This window comes from Nelumbo lutea, chromosome 1 (assembly GCF_056320005.1).
Source record: "Nelumbo lutea isolate HS-2025 chromosome 1, American lotus-T2T, whole genome shotgun sequence".
NCBI lineage: Eukaryota > Viridiplantae > Streptophyta > Magnoliopsida > Proteales > Nelumbonaceae > Nelumbo > Nelumbo lutea.
In genome coordinates, this window is record NC_142684.1 from 79,412,827 (window position 1) to 79,435,431 (window position 22,605).

At 38.2% G+C, this 22,605-nt stretch overlaps 1 long non-coding RNA gene across 1 annotated transcript; it reads right to left on the bottom strand.

The window, feature by feature from the left end:
• Positions 1 to 527: 527 nt before the first annotated feature.
• LOC148875612 (uncharacterized) lies at positions 528 to 22,354 on the bottom strand. Its single transcript, XR_016105449.1, has 3 exons — positions 22,053 to 22,354; positions 1,591 to 2,208; positions 528 to 1,467 (listed from the first exon to the last, which is right to left on the bottom strand). It is a non-coding gene; the product is annotated as an uncharacterized LOC148875612 (long non-coding RNA).
• Positions 22,355 to 22,605: the final 251 nt, after the last annotated feature.

Below are 22,605 nucleotides of genomic sequence, written 5' to 3' on the forward strand. Positions count from 1 at the left end.
GCACCACTGTAGTATTGTATTCCTTATATGTCCCCGTTCTTTCAAAAGTTTCAACCTCATCAAATCATAAAGGATAAAAAAAATAAATAAATAAATAAATAAATAAAAACATTGCCTGCATGTCATCCATCCCTCTTCTCTGTCTCATGTTCACATCACGTGCCTTTCACGTGGATATGATGGTTCGTTGGTTTTGGTCTATCAGACTAATCTTCTTTCAAGTTTCATCATACAATAGGTTTGAAATTCCGGGCGACCTATGTAGTATCTAAGCCAAAGCCAATATATGGGACGGTGATACATTGAACATTGTTATACGTCCCTCTTTGCCCTTAAAGGTGCTTAAATAAATCACCATCCAAAGTCACAATTACTACTCATGGGACCTTTGAATCAAGGTTTCATTCAACCTCTCCTTAGCTAGCTTCCTAAACAGTACACTACTATTATTAGTCTAAAAATAAAAAAAAAGGCTTGTTCATCTCATGAATATTTTAATTAATTAAGAAGAAAGGAAACCTGATAAAGGAATGACTTGATTTCTGAATTTTCCAGTTTCCACAAATAAACTATTTTTTAATTATTATTAAATTAAAATCATTCCAAATAATAACAATAATTAACAAATCCCTATTTGATCTTTGACTAAGTGTTGCATTCCAGCAGTGCCAAGGAAAACCAAGATGAAATGATACGGTTTTGAAGTTGCACCACGTGTCTTCCAAACCTCCTAACTAAATTATTAGAAGCAACAAAGTTCTGAGTTCTGACAATGAATTGGTCTTCCAATATAAGAAGACATGATGGAGGTGAAGCTAAATGAAATCAAAGAAAGAGCAAACAGGAATCAACATAAGCACTTTGGACGCATCCCTGTTTTGGATGAGAGTCATGGGGTAAGAGTAATTAGAATTGGGACGAGATCTGTCTAACAGTTCCATCCTTCCTCGTTAAACTGTCAGGTGGCCAAATGAAATTGGACATTTGGACCCACGAATATGGTGTTGAGTTGTTGACTATGTTGAGTAAGGACTTGGTCTCTTTTGAACCCTGAAAATAAGTCATCATAAAAAGAAGAATCAAGCACCTTCACATTTTAATTTTTGTTTTTTACTTTCTCCTAGACAGTAGTACTCAGTAGCCACTTGTTTTTGCAACTGTTGGGTTCCCTCCTTTACAGCCAAGTGCTTCACCGGACATGTTAAAGAGGTAATAGTGGACCATGACGGCCTTTCCGGGACCAACAAGCCAACAAGGGGTTTTCACCTAGATTTGCCCCATGCGTTCAGTGAATAGCAATGCATTTCAGTCACCACTGTTATGAGATAGGCGACTCCAGAACTGTCTTTTTCTTCCTACATTACATTATGGAACCATGTTGAACGGGGAGCAGGAACCCACCGACAGCCCTGTTGAATATGCTTCTGGGAAAGTGAGTCTTCCATGATAAATTAGCCCCATCTTAAACTGAAACCGGACAAAATTGTTAACAAACTTGAGAGAAAGTTGATTCAAGCCCATTGAATTTTACTAAGATACCTCCAAAATTTTCAAAAAATAACGAAAATGATTAATAGAAAACATGCTTACATGCTTTAAACAGTTAATTGGAATCAAATCAGATCCATTCCAACTTTGGGTGACTATGGTTGTCATGTAGATTCCTATCAGACAGTTCCCAGGATGTTTGCACATGCTGTCTGAATCATATTCCATAAACCACAAACAACCGCCAAGGATGGAATTGTTGCTTCTCACATTTCAACAAGTATAGAGACCAATATGGGGAAGGAGGGGGGGGATCTTTGCAGTTCTTGTATATCTAACTCTAACCATCGGGAAGAAAAAGGAAAAGAACAGAAAGCTCAGGAGGAAAAGAGTCCAACTTCATCAAAATGTTCCATCTCACTCAAACACCAAAATGTCTCCATTCCAAATGCATGCAGCTCTCACATTAGGTACGTGGGGATGGAAAGCAACAAATTTGCATGGGTTCATATAACTTTATTTTCCATGGAAGCTCAGAGGATGTATAGTTGTAGAAGTATATACAACAACCAGACAAGTCTGACACAAGTTTCACCATCCAAGCTGAAATTGCACTTGATGGGGAACCTGACACTCAATGATTCCACATAGCTCTTGTACTTGTCTAGCTTCTCGAAAGGAGCACAAGATGAGAGAGATGGCAATTTAATTCCAATTTGACTGTGAAATGAAGAATGGATTAGATATTACCAAAAACAAAAAAAAAAGGATCAGATGGGTGAAACCTAATATAGGAACAGGTACAGGCTTCCACAGAAAACTGAAATTGAATAAGACATGAACTTCTGATGGTTAATTTTAGTTTTCTCAGTTAATCTTCAGATACCAGACATAATTGAAATCTGCTTAAGAAAAAAGTGAATAACAGCAATTTATTCTGAACTTAAATGTTCAGAACAAATTTTACAAATTGGAGGCAATAAAAGCTACCAGGCTATACTCAAGCTGTCAATCAAACAAACAAAAAACAAGTAAATAAACAAGTGCCTAACTACCAAAAGTATGATGTTGCTCCAATCACCTCCTTTTGTCCCTTCAACCACTATCTAATGTGAATTGTGAAGCAATATTGAAAATTCTGCCTATTTTTTCCCCTTTTTATTCTATCAATATGAGAATGATAATTTTAAGAGGAAAAAAAGAATGCAGTTCAAGTAACTCATCAGGAACCCCTCTTTTTTTCCTTCTCTTTTCAAACTTAGGAAGATGGGCTTTTCAAGATCCAGGAAAAATGCCAATAGTTAAAACAGGAATCCCATTTGACAATGTTACAAAGAATGGATCAAATCGATGATAACATAACCTTCTACATAGACCTGATACAGATTCTGATGGTTATTCTCAGCTGATCTTTCTTTTTTCTTTTCTTTTGTTTTTTCAGTTAATCTCAAGATGCCAAACATAATTGATACTTGACAAAAAAAAATCAGAGGTAAATAAAATCAATTTATTCTCAGGATTAAACGAAACAAAAAAGTAAATGCCCACTAAAACTAGAATACTTAATTCAGGTCTTCACCTTTTGTCCATCCAACCACTGCTCAGATATGAAGCAACAATGACAATGGTGACTACTTTTCCCCTTTATCTTTCCTTTTATGTGAGGATAAGAATATTAAGAGGAAAAGGAAAGCAATCTAGGCCACCATATCAAGAATACTTTCTTTTTGGGATCCAGGAAAACGTTAATAGTTTACCCAATCTACTCCTTGAATTTCAGTGGTTACAAAAGGATAAAAGCTTATCAGCAAGACTGGGCAATATGAATACAGATCCCAGGTCACCTGATCCTTATCCCCTATCAAAACAGTTCCCAAGCTATATCCACTTCTTCCTAAATTGCTAGATAAAAAACATCCAAGTTCAGAGACCAATTTTTTCAGTCAATCTCCTTCAGACCCAATAATGGGAAGAATATCTACATTTGGAAGGATCCATAGTGTGGAGAGCTTCCTCTTTGTTCTGCTTATCCGAATATCTTTGCCATGGCAGCAGCATAGTTTTCAAGGCACCAAGGCGAGGCTAGGTGACAAGGGGGTGCCTTGTTGCCTAGTCACCTAGGCATCACCTAGGCAATGGAGTTTTTTTAGTAAAAAACATAGATCCTAGGGTAGTTCCCTAGGTACCATAACCACATTTCCTTAATAATTATTCATAATTTTCATAAGAAAAGTATAAAGCTCATGTTAAAGTATAGAAAATCAACATATTCATGAGAAGAAAAAGAAGAGAGAAAAGAAAATTCCAAAAATATAGGGGCTGAACCCTTATTAAGAAAATTCTTAAGTTCTTCCTTATTGGTTAGACAAAATTTTAAGAAGAAAATTTGTTGATTAGACAAAATTTTAAGTTATTCCTTACTTATTGGTTCAGGTTTTGAAGTCTTTGAGGGTTCAACACATCATTTAGCAATGTTTGTGTTGATTAAACCCTAACAAATAAAAAAATAAGTCCTACTTAGGGCTTCCATTATGATCTATTTTGTAGAGAAGATGGGCCGAATGGCCCATAGGCTGTTTATCCTTTTTTATTTTTATATTCTTTGCTGTAATGGGCCTTAATCTGGGCTTTATTCTTTCTTGTGTTATGTTTTTTATTTTTCTGCCCAACTAGGGGCCTCTCTATAAATTATTAGAGTTTAACTTAATGAAATGGAATTAGGGGTGTAAGAGAGAAGGTTATGTTCAAAAATCTCTCTTTGAACCCTAGTTGCCACCACCTTCTTCTTCTCTCTTCTTGAAACCTGATTTATGCTAATTCCATTTGATTTTCTGCAACTTTTTAAACAGTCCTTTTTTTCAAAAGGCTGTTTTTCTTCTTGGTATCAGAGCAGGCTCGACTTTTCCCTTTTTTTCACCGTTTTTTCCCCATACACAATGTGTATGGAGAACTGAATCGTATGAATAGGTAAAGAAACCTATTTCAGCCTAGTTGTTAGTGGTTTCTGGAGAGAAGGGGACTGGTTTTTTCGTCTTCCAGACAGATTCAAGTGTGTTGCCCGAAACCCTAATTTTCTGGAGAAATCTGATTGCGGGCCCCACAGGGAGTTTGACCTGGGCGCTTAGTGACTGAAAGTCTTCTTATCCTTCATCTTGAAGATCGATTCAAGTAGATTGGTGTTTTGTGAAGTCTACAAGGAGCGGCTGAGATTTCTCTGTTTCTCCCGACTTCCGGGTGTGACACAGGTAGCTAGTACGGCTGCATGGTGGTTGGCTCACAACATAGTTTTTGTTCTGTCTTTCATTTGTTGTTATTCAAAGTTGTTAGAAGTTATTTTCGAAGAATTTAAGAATATAAACCCTTCAGATGTTGAAAACAAGCATGTTGTTGAATCTGGACAGGTTCCGGGAGCCTCTGTAGACTCTACTGGCTATGACCACAGTCTAGTTAGATGAAGCTAATTATTTGGCTTGGTCACAATAAGTAAAAATTCATATTTCTAGTAGAGGCAAATGGGGTTTTATCTCTAGGAGCAAGAAGGCTCCTTCGGAAGATGATCCATTATATGAAAATTGGATGCAAGAAAATTATACTATTATTGGATGGCTTGTGAACTCAATGCAACCACAGATTAGTCAGCACTATTTGTGGATGAATTCAGCAAAGGAAATTTGGGATAGTGTTGCTGAAACCTATTCCCAGAAATTAAATGTGGCCAGGGTTTACAAGCTGAGAAGTGATGTGAAGAATTTGAGATAGGGGGAGAAACCATTAGCTGTTTATTTTTCAATATTGAAGTCTTTATGGCAGGAAATTGATTTGATAGAAGCTATAGCCTGGAACACCACTAATGATGGTGAGACCTATAGGAAACTTGTTGAGAGAAATAAGTTGTTTGAGTTTTTGACAGGGCTGAATCTAGAGTATGATATCACAAAGCAAAACATTTTATCCAATTATAGTATTTCACTGCCTCAAGCTTATGCCTTGGTAAGTAGTGAAGAAAGCAGGAGACATGTCCAGGTTCAAGGGGCTAGTCTAAATGATCACTTTGCTAATATGGGAGTGAAACCCAAGGGAGTTGCAGAGACTCCAAGTAGCTCAGGAAAGAAAGAAATTATTTGTGAATACTATAAGAAGCCAAAACACACTAAAGATAAGTGTTGAAAACTGCATCCTTAGCTTCTTCCTCTTCGGTTTTAAAAGATAATATGAAGGCAGGGAGTGCCAATATTGTTGTTGGTCCAGATAGTGATAGCTACCAAACTAAAGAGATGACTACTAGTGAGCAGTTAGCAACTATAAAGGCAGAATAATGAAAAGTTTGGAAGGATGATCAGTCACCTAGAGGGTGTGGCCTCTTCTTCCAACCCTCCAGGAAATTCAACCTCTTCTGCATTTTGGTTTGGGTCATCTTGGATTATTGATTTTGGTGCTTTTGATCATGACTAGCCTTTCCACTTTGTTTGTTTCTTATGATTTACTTCCTGGCTGTGACAAAATCACCCTAGCCGATGGCTCTCTTGCCCCTATCTCCGACAAAGGAACCATCAAGGCTATAAATTCCTTGGTACTTCCTTCTGTTCTTCATGTACCCAAGTTAAATACAAATTTGTTATCTGTAAGTACCTAAGTCATTGAACTGTTGGACATGAGGCGAATGGAATATATCTGCTAGACACTCCTGGACAAAGCCATGGACAACCTGGAAAAGTTGTTTTTGGGTCTACATCTACAGAGTCCATCAGTCGAGTCATGTTATGTCATTTTCGTTTGGGTCATCTTTCTTTTTCTGCATTAAGTCATTTATTCCCGGAACTGTTTAAGGGAATTAGTCTGTCCAGTCTTCATTGTGAGTCGTGTGAATTGTCAAAACATTGTAGAAGCAGTTATCCTCTAAGTAATAAAAGATCTTCTCCATTTCATGTTGTGTTCTCTGATGTGTAGGGGCCTTACCACTTACCTTCTATGGGTGGCTACAAATATTTTATCTTGTTCATTGATGACTTTTCTCGGTCCACTTGGATATTTTTTATGAAGTCCCGTGATAAAGTTCTTAGACTTGTAAAGCAATTCCATGAATTTGTCCTAACCAAGTTTGATACCAGAATTAAAATTTTCATATCCGACAATGCAAAAGAATATTTTGAGAAAAACCCGACCTACTATCTCACTGATTTGGGGGTTATTCACCAAAGCTCCTGTGTTAGGACCCCAGAACATAATGGAGTTGCTGAAAAAAAAATCGGCATATTGTTGAAGCTGCAAGAAGTATTCTATTTGCCTCACATGTCCCTACAAAATTTTGGGGTGATGTTGTTCTCACTGCAACCTACCTAATCAAGTGTATGCCATCCAGGGTTTTGGGGTTTAAGTCTCCCTTCAGTCTTCTTCATACAGGCAAGGATCTTTTTCCTATTCCTCTTCGTGTCTTTGGCTGCACTTGTTATGTACATATCCCAAGTGTCCAGAGTCGTAAATTTGAACCAAAAGCCCACAAGTGTATCTTCCTTGGTCCCCCACACAAAAGGGTTACTGTTGTTTTGATTTGAAGACTGGCACTCGGTATGTCTCAATGGATGTCACTTTTGATGAGTTCTCTTCCTTTTATGATTCTTCTTAGGAGAGGCATTGTCCAAAGGGGGAGAACTTGTCACGATTGTTTGCTCTTCCCCTTCCTGTCCCAGTTGAGTCTTCTACTCTTCCTCCTTCAAATGAGTCAAGGGAGGATCAGTCATTTCATTCTCATTCCAGTGTTCCTATCCCTCCTCCTTTACCTCATTGTCCTCTTTTTAATCCTAGGTTGTACCAACGATAGAGAACCAAAAGTGAGCAGATTGTTTCCCCTTCAACACATGAGCCTCCTGCACTTCCAGTCACAGAAGAGACAACAAATACTAATACAGCCCCTTTGGAGTCATCCTTTCGAAACCTTGATATCCCTAGTGCTATTAGGAAAGGAAAAAGGAAGTGTACTACACATTGCATTTCCAAACACCTTTCTTATAGTTTGCTCTCTCTTTCATATTTTGCCTACCTTTCTTCTGTGGCTTCTAACCCAATTCCCAGGTCTATATCAGAAGCTCTTACTATTCCAGAATGGAGGGATGCTATGAGAACAAAAATTGATGCCTTGTACAAGAATGACAGTTGGGAAGCTCTGTGGCTTCTAACCCAATTCCCAGGTCTATATCAGAAGCTCTTACTATTCCAGAATGGAGGGATGCTATGAGAATAGAAATTGATGCCTTGTACAAGAATGACAGTTGGGAAGTGATTGATTTGCTTGAAGAGAAGGATCCAGTAGGCTGTAAGTGGGTTTTTACTATCAAATATCATGCTGATGGAACCGTACAAGGTTAGGCTAGTTGCAAAAGGTTATATACAAACATATGGGATTGATTATTTGGAGACCTTTGCTCCTGTTGCAAAGATGACTTCTGTGAAAGTTCTGCTATCTCTGGCTGCACACTCAGACTGGCCACTTTATCAGCTGGATGTAAGGAATGCATTTCTGAATGGAGTGTTACATGAGGAGGTCTATATGTCTCTTCTTCCAGGGATGTATGAAACATATATGAAAGAGAAGGTCTACAGGCTGAACAAATCTCTTTATGGACTCAAACAGTCCCCTAGAGCATGGTTTGAAAGGTTTAGGGCTGCTCTTGTTAGCTTTGGCTATGTATAGACACAGTCTGATCATTCCCTCTTTGTGAAGATGAGAGGATCCTTGGCCGTTTACCTGATTGTGTATGTTGATGATATTGTTGTTATTGGTATAGAAATTGCTAGATCCAAGGATGGGATCCTTATCTCTCAATGAAAGTATGTACTTGATTTGTTCTCTGAAACAGGGAAGATGGGTGCTAGAGCAGTTGCTACTCCTATTGATATGAGTCATAAATTCTCTACTTCAGATGGAATATTGTTGAAAGATAAGAGAGTCTTCCAAAGACTACTTAGAAAACTTCTCTATCTATGTATGACTCGGCCAGACATTGCATATGCTGCTAGTTGCATTAATCAGTTCATGCATGCTCCCAGGGATACTCGCATGGCAGCAGCAGAGCGGATTCTGTGTTATTTGAAGGGTTCCCCTGGAAAGGGAATTCTATTTGCTAAGCATGGCCATATGAAACTTAAAGCCTACATAGATGCTGATTGAGCTGGAAACATTGATGACAGAAGATCTACCTCCGGGTAATGTAGCTTGGTGGCGGGTAATATTGTTTCTTGGAGAAGCAAGAAACAATCAATTGTTGCCCGATCTTCAGCCGAAGCTAAATACAGAGCCATGGCTCATGGAGTTTCTGAACTACTATGGCTTAGATCCTTGATGGAGGAACTGGGTATTGAGCATGATAAGCCAATGATGATATACTGTGATAATCAAGCAACCATCAACATTGCTCGCAATCCAGTGCAACATGGAAAAACTAAACATATTGAAGTTGACTACTCTTCATTCGAGAAAGAATGGCTTCTGGAGAGGTGTGTCTACTTTTCATCACTTCTGAAGGACAGTTAGCTAATTTCCTCACCAAGGGCATTCCCAAGGCTAAACTTCAGCATGATACTGGCAAGCTTGGCATGATTGACATCTATGCTCAGCTTGAGGGGGAGTATAGAGAAGATGGGCCGAATGGCCCATAGGCTGTTTATCCCTCTTTATTTTTATGTTCTTTGTTGTAATGGGCCTTAATCTGGGTTTTATTCTTTCTTGTGTTATGTTTTTTATTTTTTTGCCCAACTAGGGGCCTCTCTGTAAATTATTGAAGTTTAACTTAATGAAATGGAATTAGGGGTGTAAGAGAGAAGGTTATGTTAAAAAATCTCTCTCTGGACCCTAGTTACCGCCACCTTCTTCTTCTTCCCTCTTCTTGAAACCTGATTTCTACTAATTCCTTTTGATTTTCTGCAACTTTTTAAACAGTCCTTTCTTTTCAAAAGGTTGTTTTTCTTCTCGTTTGATTGCCGAGAAAGGATAAGGGATGGGAAAGGATGAAATGAGAAGTGAAAATTTATTTTCTCAATCCTTTCACTTGTGTTTGGTTGTTGAGACTAGTTATCCTATGAAATCTGCTTCCCAATGTTTGGTTGCTAAGAAAATTTTGCATGATGGTTGGATTCATTCTATATTAATGAATGATCCATGTAATCTCCATTTTGACAATACAAGACTTGTTTTTGGGATGATATGGCATAATAGTATTTGAAAATTGCCACGTGTCATTTCTGACATTGCACAATTAAAAACTCCTATATATTAAGGATATAGCCTAACTGTAATAGTTAACATAGCAATTCCATCAAACACAAATGTCATAAGTTGGTTTCCTAGGTTGATAAGGTACCCCCCTAAGCTTCCATTTGTTTAAGAAAATCAGGACCCACCAACAAGGCAGCAAATAGGCTCCATCTAAACAATAGTAATACAATCAGCAAATTCAAATGATTCCATTTGTACATAATTGCTTATAAAGTTGGATTTCTATCTAACATTGGATAAGTTAGATTTCTACTCCTAAGGACCTTCTCTCTGCCGAACTATTGAGAATAAACTTGAGTTTCCTGTATGATTTTTTCCTTCCACCAAACATTGTCCCAATAACTGTACCGCAAAAGTAGAAATGGGGGAAAAACATTTAGGGAAAACAAATTTGCATGAATCAGAACAGAACACAAACAGAAGAGGAAAGGGGTAGGAATAATATCAATCAAGGCCATAGAATTTTAGAAGGTTTAGCCCCCTGTAATTTCCATCTTATGGAAATCCAAAATACCTGAAACAAGTTAAATCAACACAGCAGAACAAATAAATTAACAGACAACGGTTCTACATCAAGAGAAAGAAAAGAAAAAAAAGAAAAAGAAAACTTGGTAGAATCTGCAAAGATGTATCCTATTCCATTCACTGCTCTTCCGGTCTTCTTCACCAACATCTATCATAAGCTCTAGAACAAGGCCATGACAAACGGAACTGGCAAAATAACATCGAAGATCCTCGAAGGCTCAAACATGGTAAATGGCAAGGATTTTTCGTTTTTAAATAACATCAAAATTAGCATAAAACAAAATATTTCTTGTACCAAAAAAAAACATTTAGAAATAAAATGTGCAATGGTTCCTTGCACCAAGAAAGTAGAGCTAACAGAGGTTTCTGGGTTGAGAGGTTATCAACGGAACTTATAAATTGCTAGATGTGGAAACAAAAGATGGGAAAGTTCAGAAAAACATCAAAAGTTAATCTAGAAGAAGAAATCGAAGGAAGGTGGGAGAATGGCAAGCTATCTCTGCACTCTGTTCAAGGAATCATTAACAAAAAAGCACAAAATAAGAAAAGAAAAAAAAATACCTGAGGCTTAGCTCTGGAGCTTCGAGTTTGTGGATGGCAACAAGAGCACTTCGATCTGGTTATCGAGAGCAAAATGTGGGAGGGGAGACAGATCAAATATAATTCAGGGACATAATCTCATTGTCGTTTGAGATCCTAAGTCGAAGTTGAGGGAGGAAGGGAATGAGATTTTTCAGTGGAATAAAATACCAAATAACCTTAACAACGTGAAACGGGATAGAAGTACTTACCGGAGGTCGTGAACTTCATTTAAGATGAAGGATACAGGTGGTCAGAGTTCGGACCATTGCAGAGCTGGGAGATGAGAACAGCCCACCTCTTGTTAAAATTTTCTCATTGTTGTCGCGCAACACTCATTTCTCAGTGGGGTTGCACCTATTTGGTGAGACCTCGCATCTCATATTATGAGAATGCTATTCTCATTGCATCGCAGCATGTCTCCCAAAACAAACATGAGAAAATAGGAATATTCGGTGTTAGGGACAAATCCTTGGGAGAGCAGATTCTAGAATCCAATGATAGAAAAGTATGAGAAGAGATTAGCCTCATAGAAGAAGAATTACATAACTTTGGGAGGTACCTTAATAAGGGCTACATTGGTGAACTTACCCACCTATTTTCCGTATGTCTTTAGGATACCACCTAGGGAAGCTAGGAAGTTGGAGAAGTTAATGAGAGATTTCCTGTAGGAACCGGGACAAGGAAAAAAAATGATCATTTAATTAAGTGGGAAACTGTCTGTAGAGGTAAAGAAGAGGGGGGTTTGGGAATAGGGAGGGGGATTGAAATAAATCAAGCTTTGATGGGAAAATGGCTATGGCGATAGCCATTAGAAAGTGAGAGGCTTTGGCATGAAGTAGTGGGAAGCATTCATGGGAGTTTGGCAAGTGGGTGAGATGTTGGTGCTTCGAGGCAGGCTAACTTGGCAGCACCTTGGAAGGCCATTCACAACACTCTTCCTCGTTTTCTCAGGTTCATTTGGTATGAAGTTTGCTCTGGTAATGTGGTCCAGTTTTGGGAAGATATCTGGATCAGAAACACCCCTCTAAAGGACCTCTTTCCTTGGTTATTTTTTGTCTCATCGTAGAAAAAGAGGTGGTCTCAAAATTTGTCTCATCCTCAAGAACACCTATGGCTCCTACTAGGGATTTCGGTTTTTGTAGGGGATTAAGGGACGAGGGAATTGATTCCTTATCTGACTTGCTTGGCCTTCGTAATCGGGTTTGTTTAGATCCCTCAAAGCCAAACCAAAGGGCGTGGGGTCCTAGACCCAAAGGGACCTTTACTTATGCTTCTTACTTCAAATCCATTTCTCATTCCTCTGTCCAACAGCCTTTTCCCTCAAAGGAAATTTGGTGCAGGCCAGTTCCCCCAAAGGTTATGGCTTTTTGTTGAGAAGTGTATTATGGAAAAGTAAATACTCTAGATAACCTACAAAAGCGGAGACCCTTCCTTTGTATTTCTCCCAACTGGTGTACCCTTCGTAGAGCTCATGGGGAGGACTGTCATCATCTACTAATATCTTATTCATTCTCTACAAATTTATGGGTTTTGCTACTCTCGTTGTTTGGGGGTAATTGGAGATTGCCATCAAAAATCCGCATTATCTTTGAGCCATCTACTTTCCCTTGGCCTACAAAAAGAGGGAGAATTATGTGGAGATGTGTCAAGCTGCATTGATTTGGATTTTGGACCTTATGGGAAGAAAGGAATGGTAGAATATTTCAAGAGAAGGAAAGGAGCAAGCAGGAACTATAGGATTGTGTGTTCAATAGGCCAATACTGTGGCTGAAGACTTCGGAAAGTTCCCACCAATTCTCATATGATGACCTTTGGAGAAATTGGGCAGCAGTAGAGAGGTGTTCCTGCATTAAAAATAAGACAATTACAAGATGGTCTCCTCCGGTTGAAGGCTCATCAAAGCTGAACTTTGATGGAAGTAGCTTGGGCAATCCAGGGTTATTTGGAATGGGGGGTGTTCTGAGGAATGAGTTTGGAGAGGTGATACTGCTCTACTCGGGAGGAGTTGGAGATTCTGTTAGAGCAGAACTATTAGCTGCTGTACAAGGGGTGCAATTTGCAAACCAATTAGGGGTAGAGAAATTAATCATTGAAGGGGTCTCCAAGGTGGTGGTGGGCTGGCTGAAAAACCCCAAGGATACTATATGGTGTTACAAGGATGAAATTAAAAAATTTAATTGGCTGACAAGGAATATGCAGGTTTCTATAGAGTGAGTGGGGAGATCAGCAAATGCTATGGCTGATGCGTTAGCCAAACAAGGGGCAAATAGGGAAGAATTGTTTTGAGCTCAACTATGATTTATGTAATTTATTACTACCTTACTTGTGAGCTATTAGTAGAGGCTGCAGCTCGCGCCTCTCCATGGGATGTTCTATGAATTTACAATTCCAAAGCAGTTTCTGAAATAATAAAACTTTTATTATTTATCAAAAAAAAGAAATTAGTATATAAACACGCAAAATGAATAAAATATTATTTTATAATAGAAAGTACAAAATTGCTTGGTGATTAGGCGAGGTGAGTCTCCAAGGGTGCCTTGTCGCCTAGGTGATGCCTAAGCAGGTGCCTAGGCACTGCCTTGACAACTATGGGCAGCAGACAAATTTGCTACAGTAATGTTACGAGGTTATGGGTAGGAAGATTGTGTGGAACCCTTGCCAAAGAAGTAATGTAAATGACTGGGATTTGGAGGTGTTAATGGCTCTTCTGAATACCATTAACCAAGTAAAAATTCAGCCTTCTATCCCAGATAAATTGTGGTGGAAACAAGAAATATTGGGGTTATTTTCTGTCCAGTCTTAGTTGGCTTCTGCTGAAGGTGTGGAAATTCCTGGGTGTTGGATCTGGATGCAAAGAGTTCCTTGGGAAGCTTTTTTCTGGGGGTGGTTATCAAGGAAAAAATTCTGACAATCAACATCCTGAGATTCAAAGGTGTGGTTCTGGTCAGCAGGTGCTACCTGTGTGGTGAAGCATAAGAGAATATTCGACACCTCTTCTTGCGCTGCAGCTTTTCCTACAAGATCTAGACCCATCTATTCTCTTTCTTTGGGCTTCAAGGGGCACTTCCAATGGATATTTCATCTTGGAAGGCAAAGACCTTCGGTAAGTGCGTGTAGCAAAATCCTTTGGCAAATGGCTCCTCTTGCTGCTTGGTGGGGGGAGGGATTTGGGGAGTGTGGAACAACAGAACCTTCCAAAATCAGATGGCAGAAGTGGAAAAAGTATGTGGTTGTGTTGAGAGGATGCTGGTTAAATGGGCCTCCCAAGTGGGGTGTTTTGTGGGTTTAAACTTCAGGCACTTTCAGGATCTTTGGGGTTCTATCATTCTGGGATGATATTGTTGTATTGCAATCAGGTTGTTTAGTTGTTAGGGACCTGCTTTCAGACTGTTGCTATGTGTTATCTGTCTGCAGGTGTTGAGGGTCTTTCTCCCTCTCCCCAGTAAGTCATCCTCTGTTTCCTCTTAATAAAACCTCATCTTTCAAAAAAAATACAACAAAAGTTGCAAAAAAAATAAAAAATGGGCATGTCACTAATGTTGAACATTCATCATATTAAACATAAATAAATGTGATAATGAGAATTATTGGTGTCAATGATTGAAATGGTTAAAAACAGAAAAAGAGAATGTGTGTCTGACCCATTACCTATAGACTGATGGTTCAGTGGTTCAACTGGTTGGGTTACTGGGTTGTTTACCAAGTTATTGTTTTTACAATTTGGCTGTTCAGGGGAAAATGGACCTCGAAACATGGCCCAGGTGACAGTTCAACCAGCCAAGTGCATCGGAACTTCTCAGGTTAAGTTTCCAAAGGAAATGGGCTTAGATATTGAAATTAAGTCTGGAAAAGAGAAAATAGTTAAATAGAAAAAGGCATTATAAATTCTCTATATTAACATGTCAAAGTATTCAGTTTTTATATGAAATTGGTATCAAGTAATTTCCAGATCTTTTCTGATTTCTGTTGTGAAACTCCATTTGCACTTGAGAAAAAGGATCCACCAAGAAATTTAATATTTTAATCATCATAAAAGTTAGAGAAACAAAAATTATATTCTCCCAATCATTACAAAAGTTGGAGAAATGTAATCCTTCAAAAGATGCAAGGATGGACCTGCAAGAATTAACTGTTTATTCAAACTACTCAATAATGGAATTATCCTCACATGTACTGCCTTCAACAGTTCCATTGTTCCTTTCTCTCCATAGAAAGAAACAAAGAGTGTATTCAGTAAGTTTCCTTATTTTCTAAAACCTTTCGTTGGCCAAGAACTTGATTAAGCAACATAAATTGCTCAATGTTATCCCTTATCTTCCAAAAGCCTTAGTAAGTTGCTCCACACATTGGCCATTAATTTGCAAGAAGAAGTGAAACTGCTCCTGACTGATCCTCAAACACAAAAATTCTTTAGTCATACTTCTAGAAATAAGGTGCTTGATTTCAAAATTTTGTTGAGGTAGACTTATGTTAATTGTTGAAGTAATGGTAACATTGTAACCACAGAGATAAGCTTCCCAATCAATAATGCCACACTTGAACAAGGACTTCCTATCACTTCATTTGCAACCATTTCATAAGCATCCTGAACCCATGCTCCCTTTTTCTAGCCATCTGATATAAAATAGAAAAAGCTTCATGTAATGTCCGTCGTCTGCACCAGTTGTCCTTCTAAGAGACTGCAACTTTGGAACTACACCTCCACAGAATAAGATTCCCATGCCAAACACCAGAGCTATGTGGTCACAAAGTGGGCTTAGATATCCATCGTCAGATTCCAAATGGAATGAAAGAGATCAGAGTGATGTAATGGTCAAGCACAAAGATGAACAGATAAAAACTAAGAACTGTAGGCCTACTTATTTTTCTTTCTTCCCCTCATCCACCATTCACCATCTGTAGATTTGTTTTCCCTCACCAGATACAACTGTCCTTGAAAAGCAGAGCAATTCATCTCAATCAACTGGATAATTTTCTGAGGCTATGTTTCCTATTGACCTTCAATTAACAAATGGAAAATTGGAAGCAACTTCAATTCTTGGCATCAATGAATGGGCCAATGGGTGAATAGCCCATTTAATTTCAAGATTAGAGTGTGTCACTTCAAATATCTCTACTCCCTTTTCTTTTCAATAAATTTTATTTTTCATACAGGACCATAGAATGATTATCCTCTTGAAAGCAACTTTCCATCTGCTCCCTCTATGCTGAGTGTTGAATTGTTTCTTTCCACTAACAATTTCCAACAGAATACAAAATATACATCCGCTAAATGCTTTCAGGTAACTGTCAACGACTCAACATAGAAGTATTACAGAACTAATAGTCACCATTCACCATGGTGATAAAACCAGTGTTTTCAGTTATTTGCAAAACAAAAACAATTGAATTTTGTAGATTTTCTGTTTATAATACTAACAGAAAAATGTTATTGATGAGAATGGACAAATATAGGAACAAGACTATGATCCCTAAAAAACACCAGAAGTTGTCAAGCCAGGAGAAAAGAAAGAATAAAAATAGAAAGATAAAACAAGAAATTAACCAACCACTACAAGGGTAACCCAGCATGAGAATACATCTCTAACCTCACAACACCATCCCTTGCAAGCAAATCTGCTAAGGAATCTTGGTATCATTGGAACTAGGTACTCAGCCTGGATGTTAACATACAAGCCTCTTGATAAAGCTATATCCAAGGACTGTCTTCAATCTGCTTAGGCACAAAATAATACCAACAGAATCACACTCAACAATCTCAATTTTATAGTCATTCCCTGAGATGTCTTGGATTCTTGGTCTTCAGTCATTAATGGTCCAATTGGGGACAATCCTTGGATATAGCTTTAACAGCCTTTATTCATAAAAAGTAATTACCTAGGCAATGCCCAAGAGGGTGCCTAATCAATTAGGTGGGTGACAATGCATTCCACTATCACCTAGCTTCACCTTAGCTCCTTGAAAGTTATGACTAAAATGGCCATTAATTTAATGGCAGCAAGTAATATAGCATATTAACTATGATACCCTAATACCAGTACCAGGTCATGTTGGATATTTCAACTTTTAATATTTCCATATCCAACACCATGTCCATCTGTGCCCTTGCTGTATCTGGGTAGTTAGCATAGTAACAAGAGAAAGATGGCGATTCCATATATTCATGCAATCAGTTGTATGTAATGCCAAGTTCCAATCAAGTAGTTCTCAGTTAAAGACATGATACAGTCTAATAATGACTCATTCTAAAGCTTGATAATTTCTGTGGTAGTAAACAAAAGAATTTTCAAGGGTTATGGCAAACAGTCACACTTGGAACAACAACTAGTCAAAACAATTACTAATCAGAACATAAATGTAAACCATACTGTGTAAACCAAAATTTTCAGCAAGAAAATGCAGATTTTCATTTTTATTATGTTACAGAAATGCCAATTATTTCAAAAGACAGAGGAAATGGTGTTGAATCTTATACTTGGTTAGAAAGTGGTACTTGTTCTAAGGCATCCCAAACAATTGAGTTTTCACAGATATTGCTTCTTGAGAGTTAAGACATCACCGGAATAGATGAAATGTTTGACATTGTAACTGAAATTTGTTAGACAGTGTATGCCCTTAGCTCCAATCAGCATGATGTACATTATGACATTTATTGTAAATGAATAAAGTACATATTTGATTCATGTTATTATGGTGTGTTTCTGTGTAATACCCTTAAACTGGACACATATGAGACTCGTGTTAGTTTAGAATTTTCACAGTCGTTAGATAGATTTGGAGAGATTTATCATGCCAAGGCTAACACTGATGTACCGCCAAGTTGGTTGGAGTGGCTTGTCTCAACTGCTAGGGTGAGACCTGAGGTACATGCAGTGTGGGTTTTCTTGAAACCCTGAACCGGACCAAAATTCTAATATTGCCCTAGACCTTGGAGATAGATGGGCAAAACTGGAATGTTACACCTAACCCTAGACTCGATTATGATGCTGCATTAGGTGTCGGATTGGGCTGTCCTTGATATGCCAATCAGTGAGATCCTTTGAGGGGGTCAAAACCTGGGTATGTTGAGACAATCCGAGAATTTATCTGAGTGGGTGATCATAGTGACAAGACCAGCCCCTTTGTCGGACAAAGTGAATGATCGGGGATGCACTCTCTCTGATGGAAACCTAAACTGCCGGCAGTTGATTTCAACCGTTGAAATTTGTTTTGCAAAATATATTTATATAAAGATATACATATATATATATATATATATATATATATATATATATATTATGGTTTCAAAATGTTTGCAAAATGTTTTAATTCCTGGGATCCATGTGAATAGAGAGTGCAGCATTGTACCTTGCAGCCGAGCGAGAGGTCCTCTCTTGTCAGGCAGTGTTTGATCATTATGGGCTGAGAGGTTAAGTGTAAAACCATTGAGGATTATACCTGATGGGCTAATCTTGCATCTGCACACAGTCCTTGGGCCTTCATAAGATGGCTGGACCCAAGGACCATTTAGTGTAAATGTTGAGCCCATTAAGAGCCCATAGTGATGGACTCCAGAGGTTCACTGTATTCAGCAATGAATTCGGCCAGGCCTTGTAACAGAGGCTAAGTTGAACCCATGTGGCTGATGTGTAGATCAATGATAGGGTCCCACGCCATACAAAGAGAGTCAAACTAGCCAGCATTAAAGTGGAAGTGTGCTTGAAAGCTTAATGGGCCTAAAAGCCCATTTCGAAGTGAATTAATTAGATTAATTAAATAGAAGCAGATCTAGGATTTGGATCAGCAGATAAGATAAGGGATTATTCTTATCCACTTAAAGAGTCCAGATCCAAAAAAAGATTTGGATCAAAGGAACTCCTATTTTGATTAGGAATGTTGATCTTTATCTGCAGATAAGATAAGGGATTATCCTTATCACTTAAAGAGTCCAGATCCAAATAAAAGTTTGGAATAAGAAACTCCTAATGGGTTTAGGAAATTTTCTCTTTAAGGCTATAAAAAAGAGAGCAGGGCGAACCTCCAAAGGCACATTCATTGAATACAGAGAGAAGACAACACAGCTAGACTGCTCTTGCCTTCTACTCTTTTTCTTCCTGCTCTTGCTGCCCCACCCTGTTTGATCTCCAGTTCTTGGATTGGATCAAGATTGGATCTGGATATTGTTTCTTGCCAGAAGAAACAATCTAGAAGTTGTGCTTACTGTCCCATTCGATTCTTGCTGAAGAAACACTAGTTCTTGGTGAAGAACTACCTGTTGATCCTGCCTTACCCTAAGTTGTGCCATCTTCAGTGGAGAAAGGATTTGGTACTCTCTTTGGGCGTGAATACCTACGTTGGGAGAAGTATTCTTGCGTGAATTTCGTATCAGGTATATCCCTTCCTTAATTTGGTTTCAAATTTGGTCTAGTTTGGTTACAAGAACGAACCTTGAAAATACAATTTTCTAAATTGGGAATAGGATTCCCATATGGGGGTAAAGAAATTTTTGAAATTTTGCCCAACCTTCCTGCAAGGTTCGGCCATCCATATGATAGATCTCCCATCCCTTCAATGGTATCAGAGTCAGGTTCAAATCTTGAACCAAAATAGAACAGATCTGAACCTACGTAAATGGGCAGAAGGCGTTCTACCCGATTTGCGCAGTTAGCGCTTTTTTTGGGAATTAGTTCCCAGATTATGTGCAAATGATCTGGAAAATAAATTTTTATTATTCTCTAAAATTTATAGAATTGTTCTGTGAATTTTTCTTGAATTTTTGGGCTGCACGTGATGGAGATCGAATCTTTGTGGTGCCAAGATTAGCACACCCTACGATTTCTATCCTATTCAATTCTGGTTTGTAAATAATTTTTTTTTTTTTTAGACAAATTATATAGGAATTTGATGTGATGCATTAATAGAAAAATTAGATTTTTCTATTTTATTTCCATTTGGAGATCGCTGGAGTGCGGAACAGAGGAGAAGAAATTTTCGCAGAAACAAGTCCTGCGATCTACGACTTTGCAGATATCGATTCTGCAATCTGCAATTAACTGTTCTTTCCAGGTTTGCAGGATATCTAAGAAAATCGCACTACAAACCTCTGATTTTAGTTTCTTGATAATTTGATTATCTTGAATTAATTTATTTTCTGATCATTATTCTTGAATTAAATCTTGAACTGGACACCAAAATTTGGGTTGATTTACACCAGATTTGGTCCAAACTGGTTGGACTGAATTGTTGGTTCAATGGGGTTGGTTTTTCTAACCTTAATTCGATTCAAGCTAGAGAGTTGATGGCCCACTTCAATCTTTAATTCAGCCCACCTCTGTAAAGCCTAATTTTAATATGATAATGACTAAATCAGCCCTAAATTAGCTACATGGGCCGAACTGCTTTTTGCAGTACAACCCATGCACCTAGATAATATTATATGATAACATTATGGGTTTTGTTGGATTGACACTGATTTAATCTGATTAATTGAGGTTTTTACAGATATTTTAATTAATTGGATCAATTTATTTCATGCATGTGATGTATGGATGTGTGATGTGCTACGTACATGGACCATAAGTACTTGGCCCATGATTATTTCGATAGTGGCTCTTTCGCACACCATGGATGAATGCACATCATTGCCATAGTGTCCATAAGATCATTGAATGATCTCCCTGTTTGGTGGGCCCCACATCAGCTTCCTCCCCAAGAGAAACCATGCGGAACCCTAGTCGTTTAGGGTCCATTTAAATCTGGTTTTGAGAAAGTAAATGGGAGCCACTTTGGTTTGACCTAAATAAAACTAGGGCGTAATATTTCATTCTCTCCACTGAAATATGAGTGCATGTGAAAGGGAGATTCATACGATGAACTCTCTTAAGGCCTTCCATCATTAGCATGAAAATGGGTCATTCAGTAATGAGGAAATGCACCATAAAATTGGGCAATCCATTTGCTGTTGGATCTGTTGAATTGTTTCATAAGATGATAGGGGCATCATAGACCGATGTGGGAGGGGCCTATCCTAAAATGGAATACTCCCTCACGGTACATTGGCATTCACGAATATGATGGGTAAGCATTCATTGGACATAAATGTTTAACCTAAAATGGCAATGAACCTTGTCTGACAGGGATCAAAGGGAAAACTCATGAGATGAGTGGATGTGATCCTTCACAGAAGGTGGTGGGGTTATGCAGCTGAAATAGTTGGTTCTATGCACCCTATGTGGTTTGCCATATTTCTAGAGACATAATTCGCAATCTCTGTCACTGAGGTAGGAGGAAAATCTCATAAATGAACAAATGGAAATAGAACATAGATTAAAAGCCATATCGATGTGGATAACATGAATCAAATCAGGTTGTGGAGTAATATTTGCTTTGCCTTTATCAGAAATGGCAAACGGACAATTCACCAAATTGTTGGACGACAATAAGCTTGAGGGCCCAAATTATGCTGACTAGTATCGTAATCTTATGTTGGTCCTAACATCCGAGAAATTGGACAATGTTGCTAAGAACCCTACTCCGGATCGTCTAGGTGATAGGGCTTCTGAGGCCCGCAGGAGGGAATATCAAGAATGGAAGGAGAAGAACTCTCTTGCCCAATGCTATATCATAGCCTCCTTAGACAATTAGATACAACGACGATTCGATCAGATCGAACTGTCCAAGAATATCTTGGATAGTCTAAGGACAATATATGAGGAGCATAATCGTTCTACTCGTCAGAAGGTCCTAAAATAGTTTATGACCGCACAAATGTCCAAGAACCAACTAGTTCATGACCATTATTTTTAACTCAAGAACCAGCTAGGCTCTCCCTTATTGGGTGGTTTGCTTCTTTCTTTCTTATGGAATATCTAAAGTTCTTTCTAGACAACTAGATAAAAGTAAATATTCCAATTGATTATAACTCAAGATATTATCAACCAAAGTATAATTCAGTGATTCACAACTTAGAAATGAAAAAATTTTAAGTCCAAAAAGAAACTCCATTGTTTTCTGAAAATGAAAATTTTAGCACTTGCAAGGTATCCACATTTAGAAGCAAACAAAAAGTTATCAAATAAATCCTATATTCTCTGCCGCTTTAACTGTAAAATTTAACATGAGAGCATTTTTTTATCAATAATTTAACATGAGAGCATAGAAGTAACTATTTTAGAGGAAAAGACTGGAAAAAAAAAAAAAAGCGAAGAACCAGGTGATGTGATGACTGTGGAAGATGAAAGCTACATCCGAGATTGCCCGCTCTTTATTGGATATGTATTCAGGTACTCCCTGGAATTTGAGCTTCTCGTTGCGGATTACAATGGTATTTGGGAGGATATCCCAGCCAGTGTCTAACCTGTAGCGTTGGATTTTTGTGTGCTAGTCGCTTCAATGGAGGTCTTACGAGCTTCCTTTCTCAACTTTAGTCTTCCTCCTCGGAAGCAATCGATTGGGCGTTGCACCGAAGAACCGAAGCATCCATGGCCCAATGAGATTTGCAAAAGAATGGGTGAAGGAAGTGAGATGTAACATACCAGCTGTTATCAACCAAGGGTCACAACTCGCAACTCACGACCCATGACTTAATGGTGTCCCCACATGAGTCGTTCGTTTTCTGACGTCAGATTCGAATCTAAATCTTGGTAATACTCTTACTTTTGACTATTATCATTTTAATAGTCTCCCGGTGATGTAGTAGGCAGAAAGAAATAAAGTAATAAACACTTTAAATGAGATAAACATTTTGATAACGGTTAAAAGTC